Raw genomic sequence first — 4,532 nt, 5'->3', positions numbered from 1 at the left:
ATAGAGGATTTAGAGAAAGGACTGAAGGAGCTGAAGGGGTTTGCAACCCCATAGGAAGAATAATAATATCAACCAACCAGACCCCCCAAAGCTCCCAGGGACTAAACCACCAACCATAGAGTACACATGGAGGGACTCATGTCTCCAGCTGTATATGTAGCAGAGGATGGCATTGTCTGGTATCAATAGGAGGAGAAGCCCTTGCTCCTATAAAGACTTAATTTCTCAGTTTTTGAGAAAGACAGGGTGGTGAGGTAGGAGTAGGTGAGTGGGAGGGGAAGTATCCTCATAGAAGCAGGGGAAGGGGGATGGGAGAGGGGCATTCCAGGAAACCAGGAAAAGGGATAACATTTGAAATGTAAATACATAAAATATGCAATAAAAAAAGAAGTGAAGTTCTTTGGCTTCATATATGTACATATCTGGTAGATCACAACCAGGTTTCATTTCAGCATCTAACACACAATAAGCTATTGATAAGTATTTTTTAATTAATTTAGTTACTATTTAAAGCAATCAGTATAAGAAGTCAATTAAGTGTATCAGTGACAAGGTAAAATATCTATCTATTATGAACTATCAAAATGGGTGTGAAACATGAGCATCACATTCAGTTACCCCGGAGGGTGGAGCAAGACGGCATACCTAATGATGACAACATTGCACACAATGAAATCTGGCCATAAATGCTCAGAAAAATCTTGGGCATGGTTAAAAGAAAATAGTTTCAAAAATTTGCCACAGTGGGCAGCCAATATCTAGAGAATCATTTTAATCTGATATCACAAATGATGAATTATATTCAATTCAAATCATCCTTTAAAAATGCCACTGAAACTGATATTATCTATGGTTACCTCAGCCCAGGCTCAAGGCTCAGCCTTAGATACCTGTTTGCATCCAGTTGTGGTAAACTTGTACAAGAAATACCATAATATTAGGAACTTTTAGCTTATAAGTATTAAAACCAGAAAATATAAACATGATCCAATCTTCAATCTGCTTGATCTCTTTCAAAATACAGTTCTTCTTCAGTTCTTCAGAATCAGGATTAGCGTCCTCTTTCAGACTTATAATATGTTGCTTAAAATTATAAACAACACATATAAGTGTGTAGATGTGTGTATATGTCTATATTATTATCTATATGTATCTATATATTACATACATATATATTAAGGAAAATTTATGTCACTTGAGTTGACAAATGGTGCTTACCCACAACTTCTGAAAGGCAACCAAGGGATACATCAATAGTCTATAATATTTGGGGAGTCACATGGACTACTGTGATCATTTACAAAGGAAGTTTCTGGTGTCTGGTACTAGGGTGTCTGTTGGTCTATGGGGTGGGCCCCATTTGTTAAAGACACCACACATTTAAGATACAGGACTCAGGTGATTCAAGCTGGATCTGTCCTGAAAACCTCTCTCCTGTGGTAGAGCTTTCATGGTATCAGAAACTTCTATGCCAGCTACAAAGGAGGAACAGTCCTGTTTAGCCTCAAAACTTATGAAATACTACCATGACTTACATGCCAAGATATCCATGATGGTGCATCAATTGACACTCACATTTTGGTGGAAACCAACAGTTGTCTATTTGACTCCCACTCACAGGAGGGGAAATTATGCCTGGTTCTGAAAATCTAGGCAGCTTCCTGCACCTAATGAAGTCAAAGTCCTTTGGGGGAAAATCTACTAATGTCACATTACCAGATCAGTCTGATCCTTTATTATCTTCTAAATTTTATTTTTATACTCAAGATAAGTGAAGCTCTCACTTTCTCTCAAAGAATTCTTTTTTTACAGCAAATAAAGGCCACCACAGAAAACCACACTTAACACAGTGCATAGGCCATCAGATTGTGGGGAGTCCAACCCCAATAGATACATCTAAACCACAGCTCTTCCTCTAAGGTTAATGGGACAGTGCAGGAAAGGGAGTAGAAATACTCTAAGAGCCAGAATACCAGTGAGTCTCCTGTGAAATGGTATCTCCTAGAAATGGCTACATAAACAAGAGTTGAACAATGTCAATAGGGACACTCACATGGAAAGGTTAAAATTTCACATGATCCCAACCCTAGACTAACGAATGTTGGAAGACAGAGAATTAGCCTCTCCAAGGGATAAATTGCCACACTGGTTGTTCAATATAGATTGGTTTGTCCTGAAAGTACCTACATAAAAACAACAAAAATGGACTTAGCAGGTTGTAGCTATATATTTGCACAAACATATATGTGAACAAAATGTGTCTATGTAACAATAAATCAAAAAATAAGCCTATGAACTTAAGAATGGGAACAGGGGATAGTTTGGAAAGAGGGTATCTTGAAGAGGCTGGAGCAAGGAAAGGGAGTGAGGAAAGTGATATGATTATAACTCAATAAAATATATTAGAAATATATCAGTTTTCACCATAGTTATCTAATAAAATTTTCTATAGCTTCAATTTTTTTCAGAACTTGAATTTTCTTTATTCTATTTATATTTACTTATGAAATCTTTTTTATAATTCATAGATCACAATACACTAAAGCACGGTATAATAGGTACCAAATGGAAATGAAAAGATATCACATTATAAATTCAGTTGGCTTATTACTTTCATCATGGATTCTTTATATCAGAAATTACACTTCTTTTTGCATTTTGTATGTGTGTGCAGTGTGTTTATGAATGTTTTTGCATAAGTTGGAGCATGTGAGCCTGTGTCTGAAGTGGATGTATGTGATTTTCCTAACTGTTCTGTTTATTGAAGCAGGAGCTCTCACTGTACCCTGGGGCTTGTCAATTCAGCTTGCCTAGGTAACATGCTTACCTTGAGGATCCCATATTCTCACCTCACACATGTGCCAGGCTTACAGGTATCTTTCTGAACTTTTTATATGGGTACTGGGGATCCAAACTCTGGTTCTTTTGCTTGTCCAGCTAGCACTTTGTCCTCTGGGCCATCTGTTCAGGCCCATATCATACTTATTTGAAAGCATTCTTTCATTGTCATCATAGCCCAATTAAAGGCTTAGTTTATCCCATATTTCTCCCTTGTATCTCCTGAGAACACATGAGTGCTAAAGTTTACACACTCTTGAAGTTTTCTGAATGGGTATTACATAACATTACACCTGGATACAAGTAAGCAATCTCTAGGAGGAAAAAAAGGCTTATACCATGGAATAATGCTGCTTCATTGCTTTCTTACTAGTTCATGTTCTGCTAGCTTTCTACAACCCAGGCTTATTCATCTAGGGATGGCACTGCCCTTTGTTTCTACTCAGTAACAAACCCACTCACAGATATGGCCATCAGTTAATTTTATCAAGGTAATTCCACAGTTAAGTTTCCCTCATGCCAGATGACTCTAGGTAAAGTCAAATTAATTAAAAATATATATATTACCTGGACAATGACCTTGAGTTTATGTACATATACATAGAAGTTTATTCACTTATGACCTAGACATAAAATATTACCTTTGAGGAGCTACTTATTCATTTAAAAAATATTTGTGGATTGGCTATGCACTGGTACCTTGCTGGGCACTGAGAGATAAGCAAGACAAGATGGATCCACTGCTACAACTTAGCAAGAAAAGGTCCAATTAAAATAACCACCAATATAGATTCAATATAAACAGAGTGTAATCTAGAGATCACTAAAGGTTAAGGTACTGGCTGTTTATGTCAACTTGACACAAGCTAGAGTAAAGCTTTTTTTTTCTGTTTTTAATTTACATTCCAAATAGTGTCCCCCTCACAACCTCCCTCCTAAAGTTCTTTACCCTATTCCCCTCCCCTTTGCCTCTGAGGAGGTATTCCCCCATTTCCCACCCCCTACCACTCACTCCCTACCACCCATTCCCCACCCTTACTCCCACCCCAGTAATCCCCTTCCATGGGTCATCAAGTCTCTACAGGACTAGGAACACCCTCTTCCACTAAGGCCAGAGACATTGTAGTCTTCTGCTGCATATGTGCTGGAGGCTGTGGACCACCCTGTGTATTATCTTTGGTTGGTGGCATAGTCTCTTGGAGCTCCTAGGTTAGTTGACACTGTTGGTCTTCCTATGGGCTTACCATCCACTTCAGATCCCTCAATCCTTCCCTTAACTCTTCCATAGGGTTCCCCAACCTCAGTTCAATGGTTGGCTGTAAGTATTTGCATCTGTTTCAGTCAGCTGTTGATAGAGCCTTTCAAAAGACAACCATTCTAGGGTCCTGTATGAAAGCACAACATAGCATCAGTAATAGTGACAGGGTTTGGTACCTGTCCAGGGGATGAACCCCAAGTTGGGCCAGTCTCTGGAGGGCCTTTCCTCCAGTTTCTGATCCATTTTTGTCCCTGCATTTATTTTAGACAGGGATAATTTTGGGTCAAGAATTTTGAAGGTAGGTTGGTGATCCCATCCTTCCACTGGGGGCCATGTCTATATACTGGAGGTGATTTCTTCAGGTACCATCTACCCACTGTTGGGTACATTGGCTAAAGTCATCCCTATTGAGTCCTGAGAGCCTCTCACATATGAA

Source organism: Mastomys coucha, unplaced genomic scaffold, assembly GCF_008632895.1.
Source record: "Mastomys coucha isolate ucsf_1 unplaced genomic scaffold, UCSF_Mcou_1 pScaffold6, whole genome shotgun sequence".
Taxonomy (NCBI): Eukaryota; Metazoa; Chordata; class Mammalia; order Rodentia; family Muridae; genus Mastomys; species Mastomys coucha.
Note: the sequence above shows the minus strand (reverse complement) of the source record.